The following is a 20,165-nucleotide window of genomic DNA, read 5'->3' as shown; positions in this document are numbered from 1 at the left end:
GGAGTGTCATTTTTGCTTAATGTTGGATGGACACCTTTTCAAACAAAAACTACCATGGATCTATTATAGAGTAGATTTGCACAAATGTTTAAGATACAACATGAATCTTCAGAGAAATATCTATTTATGGCAGACTGTTCTGGACCATAGAATCACTTGTTTTACAAATTCCCTATTTTCTCATAAGGGATCATCTTCAAAATCTTCTATCAATAAATGGTGATTGAGAGGACAGCACAAAGTAAATAATTTCTTATGTGGATAAATATTAATTCCTCCTTGATAGAATGATGTTTTAAAAGCAACATCTTTTTTTATTTTTTTTGAGACAAGATCCTTTGTCGCCCAGGCTGGAGTGCAGTGCCATGATCTCAGCTCACTGCAACCTCAGCCTCCCAAGTAGGTGGGACTACAGACATGTGCCACCATGCCTGGCTAATGTTTGTATTTTCTATAGAGATGGTTTCATCATGTTACCCAGGCTGGTATCAAACTCCTAGATAAAAGAGATCCACCTGCCTCGGCCTCCCAAAGTGCTGGGATTACAGGCGTGAGCCACCACGCCCAGCCTAAAATGCAACATCTTGTCAGTGCTGTAATCTCAAATAGCTTGTTTGCAAGATGTGATGGTTAATACTAAGTGTCAACTTGATTGGATTGAAGGATGCCTTTATTGTTTCTGGGTGTGTCTGCGAGGGTGTTGCCAGAGAGATTGACATTTGAGTCAGTGGCCTGGGAGAGGCAGACAAATCCTCTGTGTGCATGGGCACCATCCAGTCGGCTGCCAGTGCAGCTAGAACAAAGCAGGTAGAAGAAAGTGGGATTAAGTTGGCTTGCTGAGTCTTCTGGCTTTCATCTTTCTCCTGTGCTGGGTGATTCCTGCCCTTGGACATCAGACTCCAGGTTCTTCAGCTTTTGGACTCTTGGACTTATACCCCTAGTTTGCCAGGGGCCCACTGGCCTTCGGCCATTGACTGGAGATTGCACTGTCGGCTTCCCTGCTTTTGAGGCGTGGACTCGGACTGAACCACTACTGGCTTCCTTGCTCCTCAGCTTGCAGATGGCCTATCGTGGGACTTCACCGTGTGCTTGTGTGAGTCGATTCTTAATAAATTTCCTTTCATATATACATTTATCCTATTAGTTCTGTCTCTCTGGAGAACCCTAATACACAAGGGTCACTTCAAAGAGAAGCTAATTTGCGTAGATTAATTTTCACTTTAATAAAGGAGCTAAGATCGTTAATCATAGAGGACTTTTGATAGAGTTGTAATTTTTATGTGTCTGAAAGAAACTTAATTTTTTACTTAAACCAGACTCAACATTTAGAGAAGCTTTATAAATCTGTGAAAACTTGGGACAAAAAAGTATAATAAAGACATAGTTTAGTGGGACTGGAAATCAAAGGTTTCTCTTGATCTAACTAACACATACTTAGCTTATTCCTCACTTCTAGTGGAATCATTAGAGGGCCACTGTCTTGATGGAAGGGTTCTTGTGTGAGTTTTTTTTTTTTTTTTTTTTTGAGACAGGGTCTTGCTGTGTCACCAAAGCTGGAGAGCAGTGGCACAGTCAGGGCGCACTGCTGCTTTAAACTCCTGGGTTCAAGTGGTCCTCCCATGGCAGCCTCCCGTGTAGCTGGGACTACAGGTGCATGCCACCACACTTGGCTAATTTTTTTTTTTTTATTTTTTGTAGAGATGAGGTTCTTACTATGTTGCCCAGGCTGGTCTCAAACTCGTAGGCTCAAGCAGTCTTCCTGCGTCAGCCCCACAAAGTGCTGTGATTACAGGTGAGAGCCACCACACCCAGGGACCACTCTCTAAGAGCTATTATAATTGTGGGTTTACGCCATCAAAGCTCTTATCTGTAATTTTGTTTTCCTCCCTTTCCTGGACAGCGGAGACTGGTCTGCTTACAGTTCTTCGTGCATCAGTTCTGGCATAACTTGAAGATTTCAAAGAAGCCAATTGCTAAGCTTTCTTGAGCATGTAATCTATTGTGAGTTATATGGTCTTGGTAATTAAACAGGAACAATTTGAGAACAATAATACCTGCAACTGCCATGTGACAAAATCTATAAAGATAGATTTTGTGAAGTAGAGAGGTAAAACTCAAACCAGATGGTGAAAAAAGTGATGACCAGGGCAGGAAATTTGGGAAACAAGAAGATTAAGGCTTGCCAGAAATACAGAGCAGTGATGTTAAGAAGGTATAAGGGTAAAGGGGTAAAGGGTGAAGTTACCTCAAATGATGAGCTGAGTTCAGAATCTTGTGTACTTCATGAATCTTGCTTCAGTTCCTCACCTTTACTACAGTGATAGACACCTGCACCTCATCTCAGGCCCCCTGCACTGTGACTACTAGGCAAATGCTTCTCAAATTACAATGGCCATATGAATCACCAGGAGATGGTGTTAAAATGCAGGCTGATTCTGTAGGTCTGGGCTGGATTGGAGACACTGTATTAACAAGCTCCCAGTTGATGTTGAGAAACACACTTTGAATAGAAGGCCGTCATTCCCACTCTGACTGTCCTTATTCTGTTCTGCCTAAAAAAAAAATAAAAAATAAAAAATAGGGGAAAAAGGCTTATAAGAAAACCAACTTTTTGTCCTTTTGACCTCCATCTCTTCCTCTTGCTGAGGCAACCACTTTCAGACACACCAGTGTATATCTCTTTTCCTATTTCTAAATACTATTGCAATCTCATTATTTTTAATAGAGATGCCCAGGCCACAATGTGGTGGCTCATAGCTCACTGCAGCATCAAACTCTTTAGCTCAAGCAGTCCTCCTGCCTCAGCCTCCCAAGTAGCTGGGACTACAGGTGTATACCACCATGCCTGGCTCATTTTTTTGACTTTTTATTTACAGAGACGGGATCTCACTGTGTTGCCCAGGCTAGTCTTGAACTCCTGGCCTCAAATGATCTTCCCACTTCAGCCCCCAGCATAGTCGAGATTACAGGAGTGGGCCACTATGCCTGATTGTTGCTGTCTCTTTTTTCATTACTCTCAGAACCCCTCTCTTGACTTCCTGTTTCAGAAAATGAGGAATTTATTTCACAATCTATTTCTTCCCTCCATCCTTTTAATGTCATATCTCAATTTTTTGTGAAATCCGTATTAGGTGCCTTTGTTATTATGACCATAAATATTATGCTCTAATAAGCCACAGTATTCTATGATTACTTTTTTTTTAGTACTTTTCTGTATGAGTTACTGGAGTTAATAATTATTCTTTTCTTTTAAAATGTTTTCTTTAGGCCAGGCATGGTGGCTCGTGTCTGTAATCCCAGCACTTTGAGAGACCAAAGTGGGTGGATCACTTGAGGCCAGGAGTTCGAGACCAGCCTGGCCAACATGGCAAAACTCTGTCTCTACTAACAACGCAAAAAAAATTAGTGGGGCATGGTGGCGCGTGCCTGTAATCCCAGCTACTCAGGTGGCTGAGACATGAGAATTGTTTGAACCCAGGAGATGGAGGTTGCAGTGAGGCCAAGATCATGCTGCTGTACTCCAGCCTGAGGACAGAACAAGACTCTGTCTCAAAAAAAAAAAAAAAAAAAACATCAACAACAACAACAACAACAACAAAACAGGAGGTGTTATTCAAGCTCTTCCTGCCAAAGACAGAGAGGTAAAAGAAAACCAAGATGAGCGTGAAGGGCTGTGTGTGTGTGTGTGTGTGTGTGTGTGTGTGTGTGTGTGTGCTCTCTGATTTCCCTCCAGTAAAACTCTCCTAACTTGGCTCCATAGTGAGGCAGACATTACTGAGAGCAGTAAGTAATGTGACTATCTCAATTTATGGTAGACTCTTAACTTACTTATATGTAGATTTGAAGAGGATGAGGTTTGGGAATTGGGTTACAGGTGTCCATTTAAAATACTGAACCTACAATTTCTCCACCTCTGTTCCCTGCAGAGGCATTTCTGCAGGACATAATATCAGGCCCGGTCCTGAAGTTCTATTAGAACTCTGCTCTGTCATCCAGGCTGGAGTGCAGTGGCACAATCATGGTGTATGGCAGCCTTGAACTCCTTGAACTGCCTCAGCCTCCTGAGTAGCTGGGATAACAGGCATGAGAGCCACTGCACCCAGCAATACTTTATTTAATATTATTTTTATATTTATTTTTGCACTCTGTGATTCTAATAAATGAATAACACTTTATTTTAAAATAGGCTTTGTGTTAGATTATTTTGCCTGACCATAGGCTAATAGAAGTGTTTAGGGTAGGCTAGGGTAAGCTATGATGTTGAAAGGGCTGTGCATTAAATGCATTTTCAATTTAGGGTGGGTTTATTGGGACTCATTCCCATCGTATGGTGAGAAGTGTCTGTATTTTCCCTATCAATTTCTATGCGCTGTGTGTGTGTGTGTGTGTGTGTGTGTGTGTGTGTGTGTCTTAGCCATTGGAGGTTAAGTTGTAGACATTGTGAAACTTCATGCTTAAATACTTCAACATGTATCATTCTAAAAGAAGGACCTTTGTGTATTTGACCATATACCAGTTAAGACCGAGGCAGTGGAAATGGTCTGCTCTTGGTGCAGGCAATAATTAGGTACATTTTCCATAAAGAATTTTAAAACCATAATAAAAACCAACCATACACTGGCAATTCTGAAAATGTTACTGATAAAATACCTCTCCCTAAAAAAGATTTTGTTGTTGTTTAGGCTGTAAAAAATTGCTGCATACTCTTGAATGACACATAAGCTTTGTTGGGGCTCAGAAAGCAATACCTCAAAGACTGGTACTCTGACATGCTAAGAAGCCTTAGGAGCTGCCTTATAATCAAAGCCCTTCTAACCTTACCTTGTCCCCCTCTCAAGTGGAGATTCTCTCTGGAATTTCCTTATCTGACTAAGAAAGCTTCTTTCCAAATGACATGCAATTGTCTTAAGACCCCTCCCTAAAAATCTCATCAAATAACCAGGCAAGATCAACTACCCAGAGAAGAGAAGAGACTGGGAGTCCTCATTACTCCCAGACAGACTTTTCATCTATTCTTCTGAGAGAAGCTCTTAGAGATTGCCTGGGGAACCTTATCTGGATAATAAGACAATCTTTGTTTCTGTGCAGTTCCACCCTTCACATTCCCAAAGAGTCATTTACTCACCGTTTTCTGAGCACTGGGCCTATTAATTCCCCAATTTTCCTCTTCACTGTGTCACACAGACTTCCTATCACACTGTCTAGGTTGGAATGTCAAATACACTCTTTTAATTGGAAAGAAAATGTAAACAAACTGTAAAGAAAAGAAAACAGGCTGTACAGAAACCACATTGTAACTCATTAAATTGGTATAGTTCATAAGCCAGCCTTGTTTAGAAAATGTAATCCCACTAAATTTCTTTGTGTTCTGCCTATATAAGCAAGATGGTAACTTCAGAGCATTGACCCTATTTCTCTGGAGTCTGTGTTTCCTGCATGGTAACTTCCAGCTTTTTACTCAAATAAACTCATTAAAACTGAATTCTGATCCTTTTGATTATTTCAGGTTGATGGAAATAAGAATGTTTTCTTACTCTGACTTCCTCAAGAATCTTTACGTTTTGAGAAAAATTAAAAAAAAGTGATTTGGGCTCCGTGTGGTGGTTCATGCCTGTAATCCCAACACTGGGAAGTCAAGGCAGGTGAATTGCTTCAGCTCAGGAGTTTGAGACCAGCCTGGGCAACATGGCAAATCCCCATTTCTACAAAAAATACAAAAATTAGCTGGGTGTGGTGGCACATGTCTGTGGTATCACCTAGTCAGGAGGCTGAGGTGGGAGGATTGCTTGAGCCTGGGAGGCAGAGGTTGCAGTGAGCCCAGACCAGGACATTGCACTTCAGTCTGGGTGACAGAGCCAGACCCTGTATTAAAAAAAAAAAAGATTCAATTTTTTTTTGTATGCAGTAGCTCTGGAAAACCTATCAAGTCTTTGTCTAACATTTCTTCCACTTTATCTGCCCACTTTTATGTTTAATAGATGGGGTCTCACTATATTGCTCAGGCTGGCCTCAAACTCTTGCACTCAAGATTCTCCCACTGCAGCCTCCTGAGTAGCTGGAATTACAGGTGCAAGCAACCATGCCTAGTTTTGATTTATCCATTAATTTCTCCCCGCTTGGGACGTGCAGGAGGGAAGACTGTAGATAAAAGCCTAAAATCTGGTTGAGTCTTAATCTTTACTTGGGTAAATTATTTGCCCTCCTTGTGCCTCAGGAACTTCATTTGTAAATTGGGAAAAATAAGATTCTCTTCCTGGGATCATTTATTGAATACTTAGCCCATCCCAGGTCTGTTTTAAGCACTTTGTGTGTATGAAGTTTTCGAGCTCTCACAACAATCCTGAGGCCAGATATTATTAATCCCCTTTTACTAGAGGAAAATATCATTAAATAACCTGCCCACGTTTGTCTTGTTAGCACTCCCCTTAATCACTGTACTTACACAAGTAGATATGGTGAAAGAATTAAATTATATCGATGCAGGAATTTTTGGTGCTGCTTCACCAGCCAGGGACGTCCACAGCCAGTGACACCCTTGCCTGGGCCTTGCTGGGCTCCGGGCTTGTGCTGGAGGTACCCTGCCCACTCGACTCAGTGGGCTGTGCTTGGCTTGTGCTCCAGCCCGGATCCCACACTCACTATGGGGTCCACTCTCAGCCTGCAGCTGGACCAGTCATGCCACAACCTGCTTCTGCTTTGGGTGCCAGCGTCTGGATAAGGGGAACATGGTGGTGCCCGAAAAACTTGGAGATGCCAGCAACCCTGAAGCCCCAAAGTGGGTGTTACAGCATGCTACAGTTTTGGCTCAGGGAGCCCCAAAGTCTAGGCCCCCAGAAGGGTTGTAGCTCTTCTTTCCTTCCTGCTGCTCACAGCATGGTGAATGGGGAGCAGGGCAGTATTTTAGCGTATTTGTGCTATAGCTCATTCAGTCCTGCTGCCCCACTCTGGCTGGCGGCACTGGGGCTGGCCTGGCCCTGCCACTGCTTCCCGTTGCGTGGGGCGGCTGCTGGACACCAGTGGAGGGTGGAGAGTTACAGTGTTACAGTAACTCCTTCATCACTGCTATTTGGCAGGTCTCTAGTTTTTGTCCTGCATCCAAGAAGAATGAGGTTACGCAGACAACCAGAGGGTGAGAAGGGCGAAGAAGAGTTTTACTGAGCCACGGAACAGCTCTCAGTGGAGAGCTGACTCAAGGCGGGTGGTCCCCCACCCGAAGATAGTTTCCCAGTGTGGCTCAGAATGGGAGAGTGCATGCTGATTGGGTTGTGAGTATGCAAAAAAGGATTAAAAAAAAAGGCACCACTCAAAGATGGGCAAGACTCTGCAAAAAAACAATTAGGGAAGGGTAGGTATATGTAAAATAGGTGAAGGGTGGGGATCAATCAGAGGAAAGTGCCCCAAATGGGAAGAGAGGTTCTCTATCCAGTCCATGGATTTATCTCTGACCGATAGCTTGGTTTTCAGACTTTAAACCGTCTTCAGCTTGAAGGTCGGGTTTCATCAGGGGCCCGCCCCCATCTGCCTAGGCATTTTACTGCCTCCTGCCGCTATCAAGATCACCATTGAAAACTCTTGATTGTCTGGGTGTGGTGGCCACATCTGTAATCCCAGCACTTTGGGAAGCCAAGGCGGGCAGATCACTTGAGTCTAGGAGTTTGAGAGCAGCCTGGGTAACATGGTGAGGCCTCCATCTCTAAACTAAAAGGTAATTAAAAATAAATAAATAAATAAATAAATAAATAAATAAATAAATAAATAAAACTCTAATGTAAGTGCTGACAATGTTGAATTTTACCTGGGCCCTGTGATCCTGGAAAATAGCCCTGGTTAAAGATATCCCCCCACTCTCTGTGTTCCCAATATCTCTTTATTGCCGAGAAATACACTTTTCCATATGACTCAGATAAGACGCACAGATGCCTCCCTTTTTTACCTTTGTAGGGCCAAGGGAAAACTGACCAAAGTCAGATTAAGAAAAAAGGCATACAGATTTATTAACATGTACAGAGATGAGGGGGAGAGAATCACAGCGTGATTACCCCAACTCCCCAGTGGGGTACATACCCTTATTTCAGAGGGGAGGGGGAACTGAGGAATATGGGTAATTCTGGGAGAAGGAATAAATGATTACCAGGGAGAATGAATGGATGAGGAAACAGATTAACTTGTAAATGTTTCTCTTTGGGAATTCAATGAGCCTAAAAGAAGATACTATCTTGTGAAAGGGTCCATTCAGGGTGGTTACATTCATAAGGTCTTAATTCATGCTTTTTTTTTCTCTCTCTCTCTCTTTTTTTTTTCCTTTTTACTCTTCATCTTCATGATTTTTTTCCCCTAGTAGATAATGAGGTAACAGGGAGAGAAAAGAAAAATAATTATTCTCTTTAGCAGATCTGTGGGGACTTTATGTACATAGGGGAAAAGACTCTTCTAGATCTCTGTTGATCTTGAAGGGCCTTTAATTTAAAATATTCATCATACCCAGGAGAAATATTTTCAGGTGAAATATTTGGTTTCTTTCACCTTTGACAAGGCCAGACAAAAATCCTCTAAATTCCTATTCTCTGCCTCGTAAATGACTAGCTGAACTGCTTGTGCCCATGGAATCTAAATCTAAACAAAGTGCTTGTTAATCAAACGTTGGTTAAGATTATCTCCTTCCCCTAGATCCCAGAATTTGACCCATCCTCAGCCTGAGCTAGCATACAACTCCTTCTTAACAGCCCCTCCTGAAAATAGGCTGGCTCCAGGGTCAAGCAATCTCCGATCTACTATCAGATTAGCCACCTCACTCTTTCATTCCTCTGTCCCACGCCAGATTCTTTCTAGCCACGGGTCTGACTCTGTCACCCAGACTGGAGTTCAGTGGTACAATCATACCTTACTGCAGGCTTGACCTCCCAGGCTCAAGCAATCCTTCCCAACTCAGCCCCCCAGTTAGCTCAGTTAGCTGAGACTACAGCATGCACCATCATACCCAGCTAATTATTATTAATTTTTTGTATAGATAGGATCTCACTAAATTGCACAGGTTGGTTTTGAACTCCTCAAGCAATCCTCCCGTCTTGGCCTCCTTTCAAAGTGCTGGGATTACAGGCATGAGCCACCATGCCTGGCCTACCATTTTGCCTAACTGTTGAATTTGCAGATCTTGTTGAAGTCTTCTCTCTGTTGCAGTAGTCTCCCTCCTCCTATTGCAAAATCCCTTATTTCCTCTCAGCTCTACTTCTTGAAGTAATCTTTTAAAATAAAATTCCTCCTTATCTAAGTGCAGGTTTAGTTTTTATTTGGCAATGCCTGGCTAGTATCAGTAGATATTATTGTTAGTATTTCCTTACATCCTCTTCCTTCGTCCTGGCTAAAACTTGTTCAGTATAGACAGGAAGCAATGGGAGAATTCATCTTGCTTTCTATGCAATCACCCAATGGGTTCTTCCTGCTCTCTGCATAGACAAAAAACGATTCACTGAGACTGTGGTATCGAAGTAGAGAAAGAGCTTAATTAATGCAGAGCTAGACAAGCAGAAGTACTGGAATTATTACTCAAATTAGTCTCCCTGAGAACTAGAGATTTTATGGATAATTTGGTGATCAAGGGTCTAGGGAATGGGTGCTGCTGATTGGTTGGAGATAAAATCATAAGGGTATGGAAAACAGTTCTTGTACATTGAGTCTGCCTCTAGGTAGGGGCCACAATTCTGGTTGAGTCATGAGTCCTGGGTCCAGGTAGAGTCAATCAGCTAACAGAATGCAAAAGTCTGAAAAACATCTCAAAATACCAATCTTAAGTTCTACAATAGTGATATTATCTATAGGAGCAATTGGGGAATTCACAAATCTTGTGACCTCTGACCACATGACTCTTGAACCGTAAGGGATTATAGGAAATATGCTTACATTTCAGCAGAATTCAGACCCCTTCCATTATCCTAATTTTGTGACCTTTCGTTTGTTTTACAAAGGCAGCTTTGGTCCTTGAGCAAGGAGGGAGGTTAGTTTAAGGGAGGGACTATAATTATCCTTGCTTCAAAGTTAAACTATAAACTGAATTCTTCCCTTGGTTAGCTTGGCCTATGCCCAGGAATGAGTGAGGTCAGCCAGCCCATGAAGCTGGAAGCAAGATGGAGTCGGCCATGCTAGACTTCTCTTACTGTCATAACCTTTACAAAGGTGGTTTCACTTGTACCTAATGAGTGTACATTAATTAGTCTTGGTTCCAAAAGGAAAGAGATGGCATAATTAGACCCTGCATGATTTGAAGGGGATTTATTTAAAGAAGGACTAGTTAAAAAGGTATGGCTGGTGCAAGAGAACCACAAGTGATAGTAGCAACAGAATCTTCACCATCTCTAGGTTTGAGGGGACAGAAGAAGAAAGATACTACCAGTATTTGGAAGGATAGAGTCATATTGAACAGGCCAGTTGGAGAGCAGCATTGACCTTCCAACAATGAAATAACCCATTCAACCTGGACCAGCAGAGCAACTATTGTGAAAGTTGACTAAAGCCATCTTCATCAGGTTAACAAGAATTCTGTACAGAAATATAGTTATGATTAAGCATTAATTGGGCTGCGCTTTGGCCCATTTCCTTGTAACCAAAAGTCACATAGCATTAGATACTGACATTTGCATTCCCATTTGTCCTATAGATAGGATTTCTGATGTTAGAATCATAAGACTTTTGTGCAAGGATTATTTAAGATGTTTTTCAAATCCTGAATTACAGCAAAACAGCTGACACCAACCAGAGAAATGAAATTGGCATGAGAATACAGTTTCTTTACCTCTCTGTCCTGTGACTCTATACTGCACTCTTCAACCAATCGGTGATCTCCATACTTTGTCCCACTCTAAAACCTTTAAAAACCCTAGCCCCAAGCCAGGCAAAGTGGCTCACACCTGTAATCCTAGCACTTTGGGGGGCTGAGGTGGTTGGATCATTTGGGATCAGGAGTTCAAGACAAGCCTGGCAAACATGGTGAAACCCTGTCTCTACTAAAAATACAAAAAAATTAGCTTGGCATGGTGGCACATGCCTGTAATTCCAGTTACTTGGGAGGCTGAGGCAGGAGAATCACTTGAACCCAAGAGACAGAGGTTGCAGTGAGCCAAAGTCATGACACTGCACTAGAGACTGGGTGACAGAATGAGAATCCGTCTCAAACACAAAAAACAAAGAAACCCTAGCCCCAAACTCCGTAGGGAGATGGATTTGAGATTTCCTCCTGTCTCCTGGTTCACCAGCCTTGTGATTCAATCTCTTTCTCTGCTGCATCTCAGTGTCTGGCTATTGACCTGCCATGTGCATTGAAAAATGGATGTATGATGGTTATATGATTATATGAATTGAATTACTCTTGTAGTACCAAACTAAAACAGGGTAGGGAAGCTTGAGGGGAAAGCACTCAAGACACACAATATTACTCCAAGAATGTGATTCTCTGCAAGTCCAGCTGCTGAAACTACCTGTTGTAACCTGAAACCAGTTTTATCTATTGTTGCTGAGATAACTTGTGCAACTCTAGGACTAACTTTGCACATTGGTGTTGCTCACAAATCAGTTTTCCAGCTCTCCAGAAATACTAGTGCCAATGAACTTTCTCAATGGTCAATGTGTAACATTCTCTTTTTTATAAAACTTCCGACGTTCTCTTTGTTCTTCAGATATTCTGAAGACCACCTGGTCTGCATGTATGGTCTGAATTGCAATTCTCTCTTCCTGAAATAAATGTTGAATTCCAGAGATTTGTTTGCATATTTTAATTTTGACTTCAACACTACCCAGCCTTATTTTCCCCCCTCCCTTGAATCCTTTGTGGTGGCACTCTTTTGACTAAACCCAACAGAAAGCCAAATGGCACATACTAACCCCCATAGAAGGCCAATGGGCACATAACTTCTGTGCCCATTGGCTTTCTGTTGGGTTTAGTCAAAAGAGTGCCACCACAAAGGATCCAAGGGAGGGAGGAACAGCAGTTCATGTAATTCACACAAGTGAGCCTCCTGAGGCGGAAAGTCAGGAGGGAGAGTGGTGGCCTGAAGAAACAAATGGAAAATACCTATCAAATAGTGGTTCACAGGCTCGTGTCTCAGACTGTGTTCCCTGGAAACAGTCTCTGAGACTGACAAAATATCTGTAACTCAACCCAAGAGCTACTTAATGGGAAATATCAAACTTCTTCATTTTAAAGTTAGGGACAAGACAAGAAAATCCATGCTTACAGTAATTATTCGACATCGTTCTGGAGGCAGTAGCTAATACAACACAGAGAGAAATTATATAAAAGGTACAAAAATAGGAAAGAAGGAGTTAATTTTTCATTAGAACTATAAAGATAAAATATGTTTTACCAATCAGATTCACACAGATTAAAATGATTATCAAAGTGTTTGATAATACACTTTGTTGGTCATTGTTTAGAGAAACAGGAAATGGGACAGGAAATTACCACAGGCCTCTCCAGGGGACAATCTGGCAACAGCTATTAAAATTAGCTATTAAAATGAAATACATGCATACTCTTTCACTAGTGGAGGCAAAAACAAATGTATGAAGATGTTAACGTTAGCTTGATTTATAATTGTAAAGGAAGGAAACTAAATATCCACCAATGTGGAGTGATGAAATAAATAATAGTACAATCATGGAATGAAATGTTATGCAACATTAAAAATGAATGAAGTAGGTTTGTACTAATAATAAATAATTGCCAAAATAGATTGTTGAATAAAAGGAATCAAGATGCAGAAATATGCCTATGCTATGCTATTTTTGTTTGTTTAAAAAATCAACTTATATGCATAGAACATCTTAGGAAGATTACACTAGAAATCTCGTAAGGTTGGCTACCTCTGGAGGTCAGAACAGGGTATTTATTGGGGAGAATAGAATAAGAAAGAAAGTTTTAAAATTACTTTGTTTTGTACTTTTTGAATTTTATGCCCATTTAAAAATCAGTACAAATAAATGGATAAAAGAGATGGATCCAAATCAAGCAAGTATTTAAGACAATGCAACTGACCAAAGTTTTATAAACAGCAACTACAAGAGCTACAAAATAATCAACTCCCATTCCCCAAAAAGGGAGATGGGGAGATTGAATAACGAAAGAAGTGAATTAATAGCAATCTATAGGAGAATGTATTAGAGACTATGAAGATTTATCTACCCCCAGCCAAGAGCTATGGAACAGAGGGGTGTTTTGTGTTCTGTGTTTAATGACCAGTTAATCGGGCAAGAACAATGACTGTTAGAACATTCCCTGACATCTAATCCACTTTTGATTTTATGGACTAGATTCAGATGTGGGCCAGGCTTGTAAGGCCTTATCCCACAATGGGCTTGGGCCAGACCCAAGGATGCACCACTTTTGAGCAGGTTAGCAGGTGTCTCTCAGTCTGTCCATACAGTCTCTCAGTTTCCGGAATTTGTAGAGTCCGGCTTGGGCTGGGATGTGCCTGGATACACCGGACTGTTTACCAGCAGAGGGACAATGACCTCTGTTGCTCTCTTGTTTTATGCAATAAGTGTAAGAGTATCTTGCGTGGCTAAGGGACATATGTGCCTTAACACTAAGCAATGTGAGCACAGGTGACAGTGGTCCAGAACTTGAAAATGTTGGGGGTCGCCAGTGTGAAATTGAGTTTGAGGGTAGCCCCTCCCACTGAAAAAAGGAAAAATGCCATTGCCCTGTGTTTTGGAAAAACTCTTCCAAATCATGTTTTTCCTCTGCTCTTTATACCACCATAACAATCAACACAGAAGACTTCCGTGACCAAATGCATAGGAGTTTTCCCCACACACCAGGCAGCAGACACCAGCTGGTTGTCTTCTAATTCAATTCGGACCCATCTACCTAGAGACAACATCAGATCCCACAGGTTGAGAGCTCTGTCCCACAGGACTGCCCCCTCTTTCCCACCAGTCACAAATCTGGGCCTCTGGAACTTCTGATCAATCAGTGTCAAATTGGGGCTCCCATGATCCCCTCTTTGAGTTCAATTCATTTGCTGGAGCAGCACACAGAACTCAGGGAAACACTGAGGTTTACTGGTCTATTATAAAGGATACTATAAAAAATCCAAGCAAAGAGACGTGGGGCGAGGTATGGGGGAAGGGTGCTGAGCTTCCCTGTCCTCCCGGGGTGCACCACCCTCCATGTGTTCAGCTATTGGGAAGCTCACCAACCCAGTTCTCTCGGGTTTTTATGGAAGCTTCTTGAGTCGGCATTCTTTCCCCCAGTTACAGGGTGGGACCGTCTCTGGGGATGGTCTTGAGACCCACAGTCAGAAAGTCAGGAGCAAGGGAAGGTCAGAGAGATTCTGTTTCCTGAGAACTAACATACCCAACATGATAATAAGAGACTGTACAAAGGATTGTGGGAGTTAGGATGAGCTGGGGACAAAAAACCAATGTATATACACATGTGTATACGTGTGTGTCTGTGCAAATATATGTGTGTGTGTATACATAGGTATGTGTATATTTATACATATGTGTGCATATAGATCATATATATTATAACACTACACCCTGCTAACCAGGTTGAACCTGGTCACTCCTTGGACAATCCTTACTTTAACTTTTACGGGGCTTAGTAGAGACCCCTAACTCTTAAAGCCTTTCAGTACCCTTTTTTTGATGCCGTTTCACAATTCAAGGGAGCCAAGAAAATGTGGTAAGATCAAACATCAGTCTCTAGGGTTATAAAACAGAAAAATATGTTTTATCTAACCTATTCTTTAACTTACGCTTCTTTAATGGGAGGCCACTTTTTGATAACTGGAATCCAAACCTTTTTGCCAAAGTAAGTCACAGGTATGTCTTTATATGCTTATGATAGGGTTTATTTATTTTTTTTAATTTTTTGAGATGGGAGCCTCGAAATATTGCCCAGGCTAGCCTCAAACTCCTGGGCTCCAGCAATTCTCTCACCTCAGGTTCCCGAATAGCTGGGATTATAGGTGTGCCACCGCACCTGGCTATGATAAAGTTTAGTATGTATTAATGTCTCTATAAGCAATTGTTCCTACTATGTAACTTCTGCCAGAAAGAATGGCTCAAGTGTCAATTACTGCCCTCCCTAGGTATTTGTAGGTGAGAAAACATAATTTATTTTCTTTCTGTTCTTAGGTTTTTAGTTGAAACACTCTTCTGAAAACAAAATAAGATTAACAAGAGAAAAACAAGCACAAGTTTGTTAATCCGTGCTATACTCAACACTGGGGAGAGGCCTCAGTTCAACGGTACTTCTCTCTCAAGGCAGTGGCTTAGAGGCTTTGCTTAAATGGTATTTTAACAAAGAGCCATAAATCCCATGTAGTGGCAAAACAAAGGAGAGAGCAGTTCTAGCCTTTTTTTTTTTTTTTGAGATGGAATCTTGTTCTGTCGTCGGGCTGGAGTGCAGTGGTGCGATCCCGGCTCACTGCAACCTCTGCCTCCCGTGTTCAAGTGATTCTTCTGCCTCAGCCTCCCGAGTAGCTGGGACTACAGGTGCATGCCAGCTTGCCCAGCTAATTTTTGTAATTTTAGTAGAGATGGGGTTTCACCATGTTGGCCAGGATGGTCTTGAGCTCTTGACCTCATGATCCACCCGCCTTGGCCTCCCAAAGTGCTGGGATTACGGGCGTGAGCCAGCGCACCCAGTCTAGCCTTTTTTTTTTCTTTTCTTTTCTTTTTTTTTTTTTTTATGAGAGAGAGGGCCTCATTATATTACCCAGGCTAGAGTGCAGTGGCAATCATGGCTCGCTGAAGTTTCCATCACCCAGGCCCAAGCAATCCTCCCACCTCAGCCTCCTGAGTAACTAGGACTACAGGTGTGCATCACCACATCGGGTTAATTTTTAAATTTTTGTAGAGAGAGCGTCTTTCTCTGTTGCCCAGGTGGTTCTCCAACTCATGGCCTCAAGGGATCTCCCAGCCTCAGCCTCCTAAAGTGCTGGGATTACAGGCATGAGCCACTGTGCTTGGCTCAGTTCCAGTCTTTTAAAGGGTGGGGGCTGGGCAACAGTGACTCACGCCTGTAATCCCAGCACTTTGGGAGGCCGAGCCGGGTGGATCACCTGAGGTCAGGAGTTTGAGACCAGCCCAGCCAACACAGTGAAAAGCCATCTCTACTGAAAATACAAAAAATTAGCTGGGCGTGGTGGCACACGCCTGTGGTCCCAGCTACTTGGGAGGCTGAGGCAGGAGAATCGCTTGAACCCAGTAGGCAGAGGTTGCAGTGAGCCGAGATCGTGTTGCTGCACTCCAGCCTGGTGACAGAGTGAGACTCTGTCTCAAATAAATAAATAAATAAATAAATAGATAGATAAATAAAATAATAGTGGGGAAATGTGGGAAGATAGTAAAATCTGCTCCCAGATTCATCTGGTGCCTGCTGGTACCTACTCTGGGCCGATGAGCCAGTGCTGTCTCCAGTCAGGAAAGGTCAATGTCCTGCCATTGGGCAAACAGAGGCTGGGGCAGAGCATTTCCCTGAGTTCATTCAGTGTGTTTAACTTAACAATCCTCAGTATTTTAGGGGAAATAATTTGGCTTCCTTCACATTCACTAGATTTTAAATAGCTCCATGCAACAGATCATGGCGTGCATGTGCCTGGCTGTGCAATAGGTAGCTAATTCATTCTGGCAGGTGCATCAGGAAATTACCCCGTTCAGAATCCACTGTTCCACAGGAACATTGCTGGACATTTTCTACAGCTGAGTGGCAAAATGGATGATAACCACTCTGAAAATTTTCCAGTTGGAAAATAACCTTGAATTATCGATTATTTCATTACTTTCAACAGCTAAGCAGAGGAAAATGACATTTAGTCCAGATTGTCTTAGGGATATATTATTCATTTACTTTTTGTTGAATTGTAAGATCTGTATATTACATTAATTACAATAAAGCTATATATTTATGTGACATTAACTTAGTCCTCTCCTACTTATTTAGTTTATTTTTTAGACAATGTGAGGATCAGATTTGCTGTAAAACCATTAAGGTTATTGATTAAAATGACCTACAGCGTGTCCTATATAAGGCACCACATGATGAGTTTATTTTAAACTCATTCTAAAAAATTGATTTCCTTATTTCCCATTCCAAGGGTTATGCAACACATTGCATTACTCTTTTCTATGTTGGCATGGATAGAATTGACATCACTCACATTTACTATATTAGCCTTTTGGGGTAGAGTATACACTTCCTCCTCCTTTTTATGACTTTAGTATTCCATTTCTATCCCAATAAAAGTATTATACCTGTATCTCTTGTTGGTATCTATTATTTTGAGAGAATAAGTGTTTAAAAGTGAAACTACTGAGTCAAAGGGAATACACATTTTGAACATTCTTTGATATATAGGGCCCAACTGCTTTTCTGAAATATGGTACTAATTGATAATTCTATCATCACTATTTGTGAATTCTTATTGTTTGGTATTTTAGCCATTCTAACACAATGTTCCTGTGTTAGAATTTTATAAACATTAGCTAATTTTGTCGATAAAACAGTGTATTGTTTTTAATTTGGATTTTGTAATGTTTATAGGCTAGTTTGAGGCCATAACTACTAGTTCCTGTCCTTTTCTCACGTTAAGAAAAGCATATTTGTCTCATTACTTTATATAAGCTTTTTATATTACAAAATATTCATTCTTTGTTATGCAACAAAAATGACAGATAAAGCCCTAGCCCAAATTTCTAGCTCTAGCCCAATTACAGATTGTATTCTCAGATAACAATGCAATTTAGATAGAAAATCAAACAAACAAAAAGCCGTATATTTGCAAGTTTGAAACACATTTGTAGGGGCCAGTCATGGTGGCTCACAGCAGTAATGCCAGCACTTTGGGAGGTCAACATAGGGAGACCCCCTCTCTATAAAAATAAAATATTAGCTGTGCAAGTGCACACTTGTAGTCCCAGCTATTCTGCAGGCTGAAGCAGGAGGATCACTTGAGCCCTGGAGTTTGACGTAACAGTGAGCTATGATTGCACCACTGCATTTCAGCCTGGGCAATAGATACCCTGTCTCTAAAAAAAAAAAAAAAAAAAAAAAAAAACCCATTTTTTATTTTAAAAATTTTGATTTTTAATTGACAAATAATAATTGTATGTATTTATGGTGTACAATCTGAAGTACGTCATAAATATATACTTACTGGAAGGAAGTATCCACAGTAGGTACCTAAGTAAGACAAGACAGAGGTCAGGTCCAGGAAAGCCAGTTCTGAGAGTGCAGAGCAGGGAGTCCATGTGGAATGGAGGTTTTGTGGGTCAAGGCAGCAAGTCCACATCAGTGAGGTCAGATCCTGGCACCAGAAATCCAGGACAGTTGAAAGACAAAAAGCTGGGGCCGCAGGGCAACCGGAAACAAGAAACTGGAAACTAGTGCCAGAATGATCAAATCAAGGTAATTAGCACATCCATCACTTCAAGTATTTATCATGTGTTTGTGATGAGACCTTAAAATCCTCTTTTTGCTATTTGAAATACATAATACATTATTACTAACCATTGGCCTTTCAGCTGCAGGTTTATTTTTATTCTTCATAGTCCCCTGTCAACCCCAGCAGTATTTCAGAATGCTATTCTGGATCCCACCCCAGATTATTTAAGTCAGGATCTTAAAGCATGGGACCCAGAAATCTGTACTTTCAAAAGGGGCCCAGATGATTCCGGTTTATTGGTAGGATTGAAAACCACTGGGTTACTCTAATTTCTGGAATGATTACTCTCTACCTACCTGTTTCCAATTTTCACTAATCACTGTCTTATTAGTTTCCTGTAAGCTAGATGCTGCATCCTCTGCTTTTTTTAAAACCAGTAACTTTCTTTGGATCCAATTAAACATGATTCAGCCCTGAGAGTAGATGGTAGATCCAGAAGTTGGCTTTTATTCCCCGGATATATTTTTGGTGCTAACTTACAAGTTTCGTATTTGTTTCTTTCAGTTTCATGTTTTAAATGTATGCTATTTATTGCTACATTGCAAACTACCCCAAAACTTGGTGGCTGAAGACAAGAAAACCCAGATCCTTGTTGGTGGGATGCTGCCACGTGGGCAGGACTGGGTAGGGCATGCTGGTCTCTGTTCCACATGGTGTTGGCTGGAACGCCTTGACTGGGGCTAGATATGTCTGACTCACATGTCTGCTGCCTTAGTTGCCTTCTTTTCTCCAACCGTATACTGCATTTTTTTAATACAATAGCTCATGGCCATGGAGAGCAAACTGGAAGCTGCCAGGTTTCTTAAGCCCAGGCCTGCAATCAGCAGGGTGCCACTTTTTCCACATTCTATAGGTCAGAGCAACCATAGGCCAGCCCTAATTCATAGAGAGGAAATAGACCACTTTCAATGGAGAGGAGTGACAGGTGTGAATAGGGATGGAAGCTTTCAAGTTGAGGAAATACCCCAGGTATGTGGAAGGTATATAAGCTTGAATCATTAAGTGAATAGATGAATGAATAAAATAAAAGGATGTAAAATATTTATTTTGCCTAAGATTTGATTTCTGATAAAAAAAAATAAGAAAAAATAGAAAATATTTTAAAAAATACAGACAGGAGACATAGATAACGACGAGGTTTCAATCTTTTTTTTTTTTTTTTGAGTCAGAGTCTGGCTCTGTCGCCCAGGCTGGAGTGCAGTGGCGCAATCTCGGCTCACTGCAAGCTCCGCCTCCCGGGTTCACGCCATTCTCCTGCCTCAGCCTCTCAGAGTAGCTGGACTACAGGCGCCCGCCACCACGCCCGGCTAATTTTTTTGTATTTTTAGTAGAGACGGGGTTTCACAGTGGTCTCGATCTCCTGACCTCGTGATCCGCCCGCCTCGGCCTCCCAAAGTGCTGGGATTACAAGCGTGAGCCACCGCACCCGGCCTCAATCTTTTATATAAGGAATGTATGTGATGGTATTCAATTTTGCACCAGAAAAGAGGCTAAGGAAAGCAACGGACGTGTCACATTAACACAGACTGTGTCAGGCCAGATTGTGCGAATCTAGGGCCACGTCAGCCAGCCCAGAAGGAAGTAACCACAGCAGGTGCCTAAATGAGGCAAGACAGGCTGGGAGCAGGCGCCGCCGCCAGTGAGAACCCGGGCCCTGAGCCGGGCGGGAGTTTGCTGGGGCTGAGTTAGGGGCGCGCAGGCCCTGACCTCCGCCCTCTG

The sequence above is a fragment of the Symphalangus syndactylus genome, chromosome 16, assembly GCF_028878055.3.
Source record: "Symphalangus syndactylus isolate Jambi chromosome 16, NHGRI_mSymSyn1-v2.1_pri, whole genome shotgun sequence".
NCBI classification, from domain to species: Eukaryota; Metazoa; Chordata; class Mammalia; order Primates; family Hylobatidae; genus Symphalangus; species Symphalangus syndactylus.
The sequence above is the reverse complement of the archived record's forward strand: the minus strand, read 5'-3'. Positions refer to the sequence as shown.